Raw genomic sequence first — 15,110 nt, 5'->3', positions numbered from 1 at the left:
TTGGGCAATGTAAAGAAATTCCATTGTTATTTGAGACTTAGAAACAAAATTTCAAGGAGAGATTTGACTTTGATGAAGGAATTATTTAGAGGGCACAGATCTACAGCTTCTTGTGAAGAAAAATTTAAGTCCTTTATGCTATTTAAGAAAAGAATACACCCATATGTAAAAGGAGTCCACTTCCTGAAAAATTTCAAAACGATTCTCTGTCACCTACCAAACAATGCACATAAAAGACAAGTGAAATTGTCAGTTCTTCAGAAGGGATGAATGGAACCTCAATGCAAAAACTGTCTTGAAGACGTTGTGTCATAGCTTAACTGGTAGATTTTTCTGCTTTTTAGCAACACATAAAGGGACATCTCCCATCAACAACACTTTATATTTGATGATGTGAATTTTATTAAAGAACATGGCATCAGCTATATAAATCATTAAAGAAAAGTAACATTTCCTTTCATGTAGCTGTCTAAAAACCACAAGATCACCATCATATTAATAAATAGAAAGCCAAGAAAAGACAAAAAAAAAACATTATGTGCAATGGAAAAGATGGGAAGAAGGTATTTGAGTGACAAGATTATAAGGAAAACCTATGACCAGAGAGCAATGATATGTCATGAACAAGGACAGTGACGTGGAGCTGCCTGAAACCCCAATATCAGCCAATTTTGACAATTATGGCATGTTTATGTCTCTGAATATGCATGTCAAAATATGAAGCTATGAAGGGTACAAAATTAAAATAATGGACATTTAGACAGAGAAATGAGAAACTATTTAAACTATATAAATATCTATAGAATTGTTTCTATATTCAAGAAATTCAGTCACTCATGTAGCTATATCACCCTGATACTCTAGTAATTTAGAAAATGACAACTAATATGATTGATGAAAAAATGGCATGTATTGATAAATGTTACTGTAAAGAGGAGAAAAATTTTATAGTTCCCCCTTGTATCAGCTTGTATATATTAAACAGGCATATATGAATAATTTAGAGTGAAAACAAAAATACTGCCTTATGTAATCAGCCACGTTTAAATATATATTTCAAATAAATATATTAAAATTACATTCACAATTTTCACAGTAAATTCTTATCTTGGGGGAGGGCATTTCTAACACGACAACATGGCTTTACATGTTCAAGGCACACATTTATTCAACTTCTCTTTGTGTTATTTATATATTTTTGTATTTCAATAGTCCAAAATAACCATTTTATTTATGAATTATTGGATCAGTAAAAGAAAACAGAATTAAAGCAATTTCCTCTTGGGAGAATGTGACAGAAGCTAAGTCTGTTAATAAAACAAAAGACATGGACAGGTGGACAGAGGCAAGATGCAAGTAATAAGGGAAAGCAGAATAAATGAATGCTCACTAGGAAATCAAGGGAAAAGTAGTTGAATGAAGCAATGGCCGTGTCTCACACAAATAGAGAGGCTTTTTTTTTTTTTAACTAAGGGTTTTCTCTACCCTTAGGCATAATTATTCCTGCCTTGTCACATAGTCTCTATCAGTCACAATCTAGAATAGTGCTTCTTTCTATTAACCAAGCAATAGAGGAGCAAAAATTACTTATACCAATCCATGTGAGACACTCTGTCTGCTGCAATGCATTCTGATGGCTTAATTAGGCAGACTGTGTGGCACATGGGGTTTTTCAAGGCCGGTTCATCACAACTGCCATATCATCAAACCAGAATGGAGCTGGGCTCTACAGCCAGTTTAAAAAATATGTGTTTCTTCATTGAGTGTCTTATAGGTGTCTGTTTGCGTCCATCTATTTAAACAATTAATAAAGCCTTGCAATAGAAGACTAAGATTAATAAAGGGAGATAGAATTGAAGTACATCTGGCAATCTCTCTAGTTATTAAGGTCTCATCTTTGACTGAATGATAATCTCTAGAAAGTAAGAACATATTGTTTTTATTTTTCCTCTATCATTTATTCCTTTCCAAGATTTGGCATTTTTATTGATAGAATTTGCAATGCTTTCTTTAAAAAGTCCAAATATAAGATAAAATAAGCCAAGTTCCCTTCACAAATTCAAGACACATACAATGAACAGAGAACTTTAAAATGTCTTTGTCAATAAAGGAATATGGGGATGGGGTAGCTTGTGCTATACCATTATACTAAGAGAATATATTGTATATATCAGATGGTTTAAATTATTTATTCCATAGTTTAGTTGTATTTTTTATCCTATGAATGTTAACTTTGATTTGGTTGGTTGCTCAGAAAATTCCACTAATGTGAGAGGCAGTAGCAATCATATAGACATATAGTCCCAATATGACCCTTTTCTTTCTATCAAACCAAATATTAACTCTCCCTATACTCATTCTAACTCTGTTCCTTGGCTTGAGCCTGTCTGGGGTTCTCTCTCCCACTCACCTCTTTACAACCTCATGAAACTCCTAAAGTTAAAGTGCCCATCAGAGTGCCTAGCCCACAGAAGGTGCTTAAAAATGTTAACTTCCCAATAGTCTCTCTCGTTTACCTGCTCTGAGACGTTTACTGTGATTTCCTCAACTTTTTGCTCTGGGTTCTGGTAGACACTTGCCATTAACCCATATTAGCAGCTATCCCAGGATCTCATCCTTATTCACTTATATATCTACTTTTCTTCAATAGGCATTTATTCATGAATTCTGGAGAATTGCTGCAAGATTAAAAGTAGAAAAGTTCCCAGTGAAAATAATGAGAAAATAAATAAATATAAACATAGTTAAGAAAGATCTAGAAACTATCTTGAATTCCTAGGAAGTTTTCATGTAATAATATTATTGATTTAGACAAAATTGCAGTTTAATTTAAGAGATATATGATGTCACTAATCTACTAATATTTGTTAAAGTTATCAATATTAGTATAGAAAACACAAATGATAAGTGGGAGCACTCTTTTCAAAAGGAACACTACTGGAAAAATAAAAAATAGAACAAAGTTTAACAAATAAGAATAACACTGCAATTAGTTCTGCAACTTATGAATCATTAGAAAACAAAAACGGCGGCTTTTGGAGCAGAGCATCAAATTACCTGAAAGCATTCATATTGCCAGAGAAGTACTTCCTCACTCAGATGTAAATAAAACATGCAGTTGGTTTTTACAAACTTACAAATCTAATAATTTGAGAAATTGAACTAAGTTCCTAATTTTTGTCATGTAAATAGAGTCTGTATAATTCATATATATATATATACACGTATGCACCTACAATTATTTCATATATGTGCATATATGCATGTATATGGATGCACACACACAAACACAATATGTGTTCACACAGACAAACTTCCCTATACTATCTACGATTACTTGTCGGACATTGGCCTTTCAGGAAACCAAATACGACTGTACAGACTGAGAAAGCAATAGATAATATGTAATCCATATTTATACTTAAAAAGTTGCTCATGCTTTCTACAAAGGACAAAACCATCAATTTCAGATATACCCTTTAAATTCATATACTCTTATAAAAGTTATGTTTGCTATTTAGGTCAAATTAAAACTTTATTAAGTGAATAATATGGATGAAATAAATGACTAGCTAAACTCCAGGAAGACATTAATGGAGAGTTTTAATCCAAAATGTTGCAGATTTAAATCAACTATTGTGGAAAGGAATTCTAAGAAATGAAGAGTGGGACCAGGTGACACTTTGATATGGCTATTTTATCAAATATATATTTATTACTTCAAGTTCCAAAGACAGATGGAGAGTCATATATTTTCCCATCTTCACCCACATCCCAACCACATTTGGACCCAGATATTTCAATCACACGTTTGCAAATCGGCACATCCCATAATTCCAAGCAATAGCACAGTCATGCCATAGGAAATGAACCCCGAAACTAGATCCATGAACAATTCAAATATATGTAATAAGAACTCTGATTCTGAACAACAAAAAGAATTCCTACTACTTGTAAGGTGAATTAATTAAACACACTAGGAAATCTATTTTGAAACTTATGGACAAAATGGATAGGTGGGGTTTCAGCAGCAGTAGGCTTATCATATATCAATAATGGACAAACTACAGTTTGGGTGGATTTGAGCAGAGCACAAATAAAATTTTATTATTTTCACTTTTAGTCCGCAATTGTATACACACGCGCTCTGCCCTCATTTTGATCTGGGATGTGTGCTTCTAATTTGTCATTTGCTTCTGGGTTATGAACGTGAACTCATTAAAGTAGTTTCATCAGAATGTTAGACAGCACAGGTAGCATTCAGCGTAGTTCCAAACATACGTTATCATGACTTTCCACTAATAATTGTGCAATTAACTATCAGTTTAAAATATTTTCCTTAAAAAAATAAACTTCGAAATAGGTTTCATCTAATTTGGTTTTTAAAATTTTCATATCTAATTGTGCTATTTAGGAACCGGAATATTTCTCAGAGTTATTAAAATTTCAGTAAATTCAAATCAATAATTTAAATTTTTAATTCTTCATTTTTTATTTATGGGAAAGATTCTTTTAGGAACAAACCTGAAAATATGTTTTCCAGAATAAAAGTTATGTCAGTAACATAGATGATATTTTTACTATTCATGTAGTATATTGATCTATTTATTACTTTGGCATTTATTAAAACCTTGAGTCAATGCATTTCATCTAATGTGGACAAGTACAAATTTGAATTGTACATCTTATTAATGGATGAGAATATAAAAAATGTAAGTAAAAGCAAAGCAAAGCAAATGACAATGGTCTCAAATCTGCTCTTCCCCAAACCTTGCAATATACAAAACAGAAGAATCTTCAAATACCTTAATCCCTTTTTCATGAAAGCCTTTCATCAGAGAGTAAACCTTCTTGAAGTATACTAAATTACTTTCCAATTCAGCTTTGTCTAAAACAATAATTATCAAATTTTCTGTGTATTAGATGCATTTTGTGTACATGTAAAAAATCAGATTCCTGATTTCAAATCCAGACTTTCTGTTTTAGTTATTATGGCATGGCTCCTAGGAAACTTTATTTTTAATAAAATCTGAGGTGATACCGAAAAAGATAATCTATGAAAAATACATTGAGAAAAAGTTCTATCATACGGATTTGCTAATTAACATGTAAAATTAAATCAGGTTTGTTTAAAACAATTCCTCCATTAATGTATAATTATGAAAGTTAAGTTACATATAAAAATAATTGTAATCCTAAGTATTATGTTTTAATGAAAGAGACAAGGAACTTTTTATACCTTTTTAAGTTATTTGATTCATTACTGAAGAGTCAACGCATTTAAAAAGAATCAAACTCTTTGTCTATGAACAAGCAGTCCGTATAGATTCTAAATAATATGCATCTTCCTAATCCCTGCCCATGACCTCCCAGATATAGAAACAAATCACAACTATTGGAAAAAACATTTATGTGAATAAAAACCTTCATAGTAAGAGTGTTAGAGAAAGCATTTCAAAAGAAATGATTAAATATTCTGTCACATTTAGATTTTGGAATTTACTTTCAATTTCATTTTCACCTTAGAAAGGAAATTAAGTTGTATCTCAAATAATTCCTCAAATCCATTCCAAATCTATTGGGCATATGAAAACTAAAGCAAACAACAATATATGAGGTGGGTATGTATGTCTTTTATTAATTTCTTGAATTTTATGAAAGGTTCTTTCTTTAAATTTCCAATTTATCTATGGATGCTTCAAACCCAGATAACACTTTGCTCCTTGCAATTACCTTTCCCTGGGTATAACAACAAAATACTCAAGTGGAGGTGGATGGATGGGTGGGGCGTGTACACAGTAAATCATTCAGACAATTTCACACTCTAGCCTTGTTGACCTGAGGCAGGGCAGAGGAAATAAGCCTGTCAGCACCTGCATCTTTAATGAAGGACAATGTCGCACATTTAGAGAATGGAGAGGAAAAAAATAAATCACGCTTAACTTTAAAATGGGCTGTCTGATCTATTCAAATAGAACACAACCTTTTGGGCTTTTTCTTTGTATTTCCACTAACAATCTTGCAATATAAAGATATAATTCAACCTATTTTTTTTGCCATAGATGTTCTTCAAGTTTTCACTTCAATTCACTACATGAGAAATTTATACGTTTTAAAATGTGCATTTGTTTTTCATTATCTTCCTGACATCTGTTGAAATCAAATATGGGTGTTTAAAACATAAAGATGTGTATTTGTCAGGTTCCTATCTAGCAGAGATTAAATTGGGCATAACCCTGATACACTGTGACTCAAAAGATAACCATTGTTGATTTGAGAGTTTTTTGTATGTTAATTACCGATGAACATCTGGCAGTAGTTTTAATAAAGAGAAGGCAGATTTTAATGGGCTGCAATGAAGGTAACACCACAGATACTTGGAGAAGAGCAATCAATAATTCCTGTAATCCATTTACTAAATATTATTTTACTCTTAAAACATTTAATTTTTACCAACTGGAGTATTTCCTGATTACTAAAATATACAAGTAATTTCTAGTTACTTTTGTGACCCACCAATCACCCACATATAATTTTATATGATAATAATAGTTTTGAGTTATAGTTTTGAGTTACAGAGACAAAATAGAAAGTAAACATAAAAAGGATAAACCATCAATTCCAGACATTGTATTCAAATGCTGTTTTAATATTTAATTACTCCAAGTAATCCCATTGCAACGTGACTGAAAATCACTTTATTGCTGAAGTAATGAAGTAAAAGTAACATAAAATAATCTGCATTGTGGTGGTTACATTAAATAGCTCTTACATTTTGGACTCTGAGATATCTTGTTTCAATAGCCACATTTGCTAATGATAGCATATAAAATCTAGTTATACAGAGCATAAACCTTTTATTTTTTAGGAGCATATTATGTTTTTTCATTTATCTTACTTTTGGAAAAATTTCTAATAAAGGAGAATATTCCTATTTTTTAACAAGGTGGAGTCTTATATAAATCAGCTGCATGAGGAAATTTTAAAGAAAATCACTGATACTTGATCTTCAAATCTATTTCCATCTTGACTCCCTCTGAGTTGACTCAATCAGTCCTGCTCTCATGTTTCTAATAAATATAACAAAGCTATAACAACAACCAAAAGAGTTCAAGATATTTGCAATATTTATCAGAGATTAATTTGAGGAAGGAGATACACTAAGACCAAAAACTTCTTTCAGAAGATTTTCTAAACTGCTGTAGCCTGAAACATATCTCTTAGACGGTGGCAGTTATAAAAACCACTTCTACTTTGCAGGTGCACCTTTTGAAAAGTGAACAGATTATTTGTTTTGTCGAGTAAATTGATTTGGAATAATTCTTGAATTACATGGTCCTGAAGAAAGAATCTGTGAATTCCAGATTTGAGTAACCTTATTTATTTTAAGGTCTGTCCCGAAAAGGGGCCCTGAGTGGCTGATCTGTATGGCATCATTGAAAATTAACTTATACCTGATCTATCACCCTTGTCAGCAATATACATATTGTCTCGGACAATAAATCCATATACATTAAAGTGTCTTCAGTTTTTAATGTTTGTATTAAAGTGAATAATTTAATTTTGACAATATTTTGGTTAAAATGTTTTCAAGATGATTATTTGTGTCTCATTATAGTGTACAATGTGCTCTTGAATGCAAAGGTAACCTTTTATGCCCCCTAAACCAAGCATACTCTTCCTTCTCCGAGAGGACAAACCTCTCAGAGATTGTTCAAACCTCACTTTCGAGTTCTGATTTAAAGTACTAATCCTTGACTAAATTTGCTGGACTGGAGTAGTGATTATCTGGCAGGCTAATTTAAGGAAAATTACACATAAACTATTTCTATATCTATATTACACTCATTCTAGCTTCCTTTTTTTCCCCTGACAATTTGTTAGACAGTGAATTACTCTATATTTATAATTGTATATTTGCATTTTCCATACCTTAAAAACAGTATGACATCTTTTCACCCATTGCTGATTTTTTTTTTTTTTTTTAACATGGGTAGTCTCCGGAAATCGAACCCGGGTCTCCAGCATGGCAGGCGAGCATTGTTGATTTTTAATATTTAATTCATGCAATACTATCAATTAATACTCAATAGTGTAATGGAGAGACAGGAACATAGAACCAGGTTGAAAATAAAGTTCAGTTACTATGATTTCAGTGTTAACCTAATTTATTACAAAGAAGCTAAATGCATTTTTTTTTTTTTTTTACTACAGACTAACTTTAACTTGAAACATTTCATGTATATATACCCTATGGAAATGTTTCTAACAGACATGAATCCATTTGTCTGTTTATATCTCCCTCATCTTCCAGTAAAGTGACAATCTCAACTGAGCAGGAGAAAAATAAATTTAAAGATAAAATAAACAAAAAGCAAGCATAATAGTTTGATCCTGGGAAAACATCATGTACCATTCTTCTATTAATAATTTGGCTAAATTATAATGATATATAAGATATATCCAAATTACATTTGCTCTCATAATTTTATCTGAAAAGAATATTGAAATTATATTTGATAAGTCCATCAATACATTTTTCTATCTCTCTCTATGAAAACATTGGATTCAGTTAATTTCCTATAAAACAGTTTAAGTTGAGCAATTTCCAGCAATGTCATTCTAGTACCATTCATAAGATTTTTTCAAGGAAACAGGATCTAACTTCACCAAAAACAATGGTAACCATGGTAACGACACAGCAGGCTGTTGTACTTTTATTCTGACATTGTTCAACTAGCTAATTAACATGCCACCATTTTATAGCAATTTCAGTTTTCAGCATTTCATTTTTTAATATTCCTTTTCTACGGAAATGACAAGCATTGTGCCTGTTACTATTTTGCGTTACAATTTTTTTCATTCTATAATTGCTCTTCCACCACTCTATTTCACTTAGTTAATATAATAAGGTCTTACATTTTTCAGTAATCTATTTTTTATAGATTCCTCAATTTGGGAGAATAAATTAACAAAATACTCTATATTCAAGAACAATCATTTGAACTCTGAAATGTATCAGCACACATACATAAGAAAACATCCATACAACATACAAGTCACAAAGAAAATGAGCACATTTGGTTTAAAAACATGCAATACAAGTGAACTTGAAGCAAAGGAGAACCAGTTAAATATTGGTGAAACAAATACAAGGCACTTACCTGGAATAAGCTGTGCCAGGAAGAGATGACTTTTTGGCAGGCTGAGGAGTGACATTATGACAAAAAAAGGAAAATGATTCCATTTCATGTTTGTTCCTTCCTTGCATTACACCAGACCAGTAGTACAGATATGCTTTATCTGGGTGGGGGAAAAAAGAATTAAAAAATGGTTAATTCCATTGAGATGAAAAGAATGTCAAAACCATGTGTGAAAAAATATAGTTGAAATGAACTTGAAATGTCATTGCACAAAATGATAAAACAAGCAAATAATTAAAATGAATATGAGGATTTGGGGAAGATGACAGAGTAGGAAATTTCAGAACTCAGTCCACCAGCACTACTATTAAACAGGCGGGAACAGTCTGAAACCAATATTTTGAAACTCCAGAGGACAGAAAAATACTGTATGGCACTGAGGGTAGTTGGAGAGGAAGAGGCTAATAATTTATGGTAAAGAAGAGTAAACTGCTCTCTCCAGGCTATGCTTACCTGCATATACCAACGTCCATCCCTTACTCACATGGAAGACTGCAGAGGAGTTAAGCCCCTGACTAACTCACTGGTGACAGAAAGGGACATAAATATCCTATTCTCCAAGAACAGGAGTGGGCACAAATAATCACTGATCATTACTTTTGATTAACAACTTCAGATTACTGGGAGCCAGGTTCTGAGGGCAGCTGTTGATTTAACTCATCCTGGAAAATGATGTCGACAGCCATTGTTTTAATCCTCTCTCCTTTGAGAGAAGCAGGATGTGAAGATGGAGACATAAAGACACTGTGCTTCCTCCAGTTTGCAGAGGACAATTAGTTGAAGGGTTGAATTTACTGGGCAGGTCAGGAAAGCTCAGTTTTGATGAACTGTCAGAGAAACCCTTGGTGCTCTTCCTGATGCCCTCCCAGGGGCATTTTGGAGATGGTTAGAGCTTCTCTTCCTGAGTCCCTGGCCAAGTTTTGGCTTAGAAAGAGTGATTTGGGAAAGCCCTCTTCAGCATGCCCCTTTTTGTAGATTTTTCCCTCCAGGTGGCCTGTGACAATAAAAGGAGTATAAAAATCTATAGATATAGGCAGTCTAGAATAAAGGCCTGCCAGCTACAAACACCCAGGAAAGGGAGTTCTGTCTCCTGGGAAACATGAGCGACAATCAAACTCTTATAAACTGGGAATCTCCAGAAGAGCTAACAAGCAAAAGCTCACAACAAGACAGAGACCCAAAAGACAGGGGAAAGCCTAGATATCACATTTGTCCTGGGTAGAATTTCCTGATAAGAGGCTGAAGCATAGAGAAACTCTGTCATATCACCAGCTGCCTACAAAATCAAGAAACAAACATCTCAGCAAATAAATACCAGGATTAACATTTTAAAATGTTACAATGTAAAATGTGCAACAAAAGAGTACAAGACAAACAAAGAGACAAGAAATAATGGCCCATCCAAAGGAAGGGAAAAAAAAATCCACAAAGTGCCATCAAAGAAGAGAAGAATTTGGACATATTAAAAGAGTCTATAAAAAAGGACCTTAAAAATGCTCAGGGAGATAAAGGAAAATACAGAGAAAAGACTAAAGGATATCAGGAAAATAATGAATAAACAATATGAGAGTTTTAGTGAGTAAATAGAAATTTTTAAAGAAACCAAATAGAACTAGTGGAAATGAAGAAACCAAATGGAAAATTGCCAGGGGAGTTGCAAGGGCAGGTTAGAGCTGGGAGAAGAAAGAATCAGTGGACTTGAAGACAAGGCACTTGAAATGAGTCAGGTTGAGGAGCAGAAAGAAAAAAATAATTATAAAAAGGAAAAATACTCAAAAAAACTCCTGTGACATCATCAATCACACCAACATATGCATTATGGGAGTCCCAGATGAGAAGAAAGAGTGAAAGGCACAGAAGGAATAGTCAAAGAAAAACAGAGTACTTGCCAAATTAAGCAAAAGACATGATTGTGCACATCCAAGAAGCCCAAAGAACATTAAACAGGATAAACATGAAGAAAACTGCACTCCTTCACAAATTGATTACACTATTGAATGCAGAGGAGAAGGAGAGAGTTCTGAAAGCTGCAAAAGAAAGCAACATGTTATGCACAAGAGTCTCAGTTAGATGGAATGCTAATTTCTCCTCAGAAACCATGGGGGTAGGAAGGCAATGTGTTGAAATACTTAAAGTGCTGAAAGTAAACAACCGGCAGTCAAGAATTTTATATCCGGCAAGACTTTCTTTCACAAATGAAGGAGAAATTAAGACATTCTCAGATAAACAAAACCTGAGAGAGTTTGCCTTCACGGACCTGCTCATCAAGCAATACTAAAGGGAGTTCTTTGAATTAAAAGGAAAGGACATTAGACAGCACTTAAAAGTAACATAAAGAACAAGACCTGCAGTGAAGATAACCATTTGGGTAATTATAAATGCCAGTATTATGATATTGTATTGTTAGGTATGTAACTTCACTTACTTCCTACAGGTGCTAAAATGGTAATGCATATAAAGTAATGATAAATCTATGTATTGGACATATACCATAAAAAGACATAATTGTTAAAAGGTGAGGGGATGGAGAGTTATAGGAAAAGTATATGTGTTTGCTACTGAAGTTAATTTAATATCAAACCAAATCTAATTGTTATATATTTGCAATTTAAATTTCAACCCCATGGCAGCCAGAAGGAAACTAGATGAAAGATACATCCAGATAGAAAAGGAGAAGGCATTTAATATGATACAATAAAAAAATCAACTAAATATAAATGTAGCATTGATAGAAGTGAGGAACAAAAAAGGTATAAGATTTATGAAGGCTAAATAGCAAAATGGCAGGATAAAGTACTGTATTATCAGAAGTGACTTTAAATGCAAATGGATTAAACTCTCCAATCAAAAGGCAGAGATTGAAAGAATAGATAGAATAGATAGCACCTACCTCATGCTATCTGCAAGAGATACACTTTAAATTCAAAGATTCTAGTACACTGAGGGTGAAAGAATGGGAAAAAAAAATATCACGCAAATAGTAACCAAAGAGAGCTGGGATGGATGTACTAATATCTGATAAAATATACCTTAGTCAGAAACAGTTGTAAGGGACAAACAAAGCACATGCATACTGAAAACTGGGACAATTCAACAGGAAGATGCAATGATTATAAATATATATGTACTATGGTGGTTTGAAATTGTATGTATCCCAGAAAATCACGTTCTTTGATCTGATCCATATCTGTGGGGTAAGCCTTTTGTATGTAGGACCATTTTATTAGTTATTTCAGTTAAAGCATGGCCTGTAGTGGCTCTTAATCTATGTACTGGAGTCTTTTATAAATGGGATGAATACGGAGAGAGAGAGAAAGCCATGGAAGAAAGAAGCTGAAAACAATGAAACCCAGAAGAAAAGGGAGAGACCAGCAAATGCCACTGTGTGCCTTGCCACGTGATATAGGAGTCCTGGATCTCCAGCAGGCAGTCTTCAGGAAGAAATCATCATCTTGATGATACATTGATTTGTACGTTTTCACAGCCTCAAAACTGTAAACTTGTAAGTTAATAAATCATTGTTAAAAGCCAACCCATTTTATGGTATCTGCTTGAGCACCTTAGCCAACTGAAATGTGCACATAACGGCACATTATCAAAATAGATGTAGCAAATACTAATAGATTATAAAGGAAAATTTGACAGTTATATATTAATAGTGGGAGACTTTGATACACTACTTTCAATAATGGATAGGACATCTAGTCAGAAGACCAATAAGGAAGTACGGGACTTGAATGATACTCTAAAGCAACTAGACCAAATAGACACATATAGAACAATTCACCAAACAAAAATAGACTACATATTTTTCTCAAGTGCACATGATTCACTATCCAGGATAGAGTGTGTGTTAGGTCACAAAACAAGTCTCAATAAATTAAAAAAATACTGAAATTATATAACATATATACTCCAAATATAATGAATGGAATGAAGGTAGCAATAAGTAAGAGAAGGAGAAATGGAAAAATTTTCTAATATGTGGAAATTAGACAACATACTCTTAAACAACAGATGGGTTAAAGAGAAAATCAAAGGTAAGATTAAAAAATATCTTGAGGTGAATGATAATTGAAATACAATATACCCAAACTTATGAGATGCAGCAAAGGCACTCCTAAGAGGGAAATTTATAGCTCTAAATGAATACATTAAAAAAGAAAAAAAGACTAAAATTAGAGATCTAACTTCAAAACTGTAAGAATTAGAAAAGGAAGAGAAAACTAAAATTAATGCGAGTAGAAGGAAGGAAATAACAAAGATTAGAGTGGAGATAACTGAAATAGAAAAAACAAAAACAAAAGCAAAAACAATAGAGTGAATCAATAAAACCAAAGGTTATTTCTTTAAAAAGATCAATAAAGTTGACAAACCTTTAGCTAAACTGACAAAGAAAAAGAAAGTATAGAAATACTGAAAATCATAAATGAAAAGTGGGGCATTAGAGCTATAGGTTTTTTTTTTTTTTTACTATTATTACTTTTATTTTTTTCTCTATATTAACATTCTATATCTTTTTCGGTTGTGTTGCTAGTTCTTCTAAACCGATGCAAATGTACTAAGAAACGATGATCATGCATCTATGTGATGATGTTAAGAATTACTGATTGCATATGTAGAATGGTATGATTTCTAAATGTTGGGTTAATTTCTTTTTTTCCGTTAATTAATAATAAAAAAAACCAAACCTATTAAATGAGGACAATAAAATGATACTAAGAAAAGCATTTTTCTTCTGATAAATTAGATAACCTAGCTGAAATGGACAAATTCTTAGAAATGCACAACTGCCTACATTGACTCAAGAAGAGTTAGAAGATCTCAACAAAAAAGTTAGTAAAGAAATGAAATTGGTAATCAAAAACCTTCTAACAAAGAAAAATTCAGGACCAGATGGTCTCATAGGGGAATTCTACTAAACATTCCAAGAGACTTAATCCCTGTTCTGCCCAATGTTTTCCACAAAATTGCAGAGGAGACAACACTCCCTAATTCTACATTCTACATTCTACAAAGCCAACAGGACTTTCATCCAAAGCAGGATAAAGATACCACAGGAAAAAGAAACTACAGACCAATATCTCTGATGAATAGAGATGCAAAACTCTTCATCAAACCCTAACAAACTGACTCCAACAGCATATTAAAAGAGTTATACACCATGATCAAATGGGATTTATCTCTGATATGTAAGGAATACAATACACTTTCTTGATAAAAATACTTAGAACACTAAGTATTAGTGTTATTCTATATTAGAATAGAAGGAAACTACCTCAGTGTGATTTTATGAAAAGTCCACCCTAACATCTTACTTAATGGTGAAAGACTAAAAGCTTTCCCTTCAAGATCAGGTACAAGACAAGGATGCCCATTGTTATCACGGTTATTCAACAAGTAGTAGAAATCCTTGCCAGAGCAATTAGGAAAGAAAAAGAAATAAAACGTCTTCAAAACTGAAAGGAATAATTAAAACTTTCCCTATTTGCAGATGATATGAACATATATATACAGAAAACCCTGGAAAATCCACAACAAAGTCCTAGAGATAATAAATTAAGTCAGCAAAGTGGCAGGATACAAGATCAGCAACAATTCAGTAGTAGTTCTATACATAAGCAATGAATAATAATAATAATAAGTCAAGAAAAATATTCCACACATAACAACACTAAAAGAATAAAATATCTAGGAATAAATCTAGCCAAGGATGTAAAGGATTTATACACAGAAAACTATAAAACATTGTGAAAGTAATTAAAGAAGACCTAAATAGACAGAAAGTTATTTCATGTTCATGCTTTGGGAAATTAAGTATCATTAAAATGTCAATACTACCCAGAACAATTTATAGATTAAATGCAATCCCAATCAAAATTCTAACAATTTTGCAGAAACGGAACA

General features: G+C 32.6%; 1 long non-coding RNA gene across 1 annotated transcript in view; it reads right to left on the bottom strand.

Moving 5' to 3' along the window:
- LOC143648523 (uncharacterized) overlaps positions 1–15,110 on the bottom strand; it is a 648,490-nt gene that overhangs the window by 456,865 nt on the left and 176,515 nt on the right. Inside the window, exon 2 of the long non-coding RNA XR_013158602.1 lies at positions 9,165–9,303. This is a non-coding gene — a long non-coding RNA (uncharacterized LOC143648523). The remainder of the gene's footprint in view (positions 1–9,164; positions 9,304–15,110) is intronic.

The sequence above is a fragment of the Tamandua tetradactyla genome, chromosome 10, assembly GCF_023851605.1.
Source record: "Tamandua tetradactyla isolate mTamTet1 chromosome 10, mTamTet1.pri, whole genome shotgun sequence".
Lineage (NCBI taxonomy): Eukaryota > Metazoa > Chordata > Mammalia > Pilosa > Myrmecophagidae > Tamandua > Tamandua tetradactyla.
Note: the sequence above shows the minus strand (reverse complement) of the source record. Positions and strands in the feature narration are given on the sequence as shown.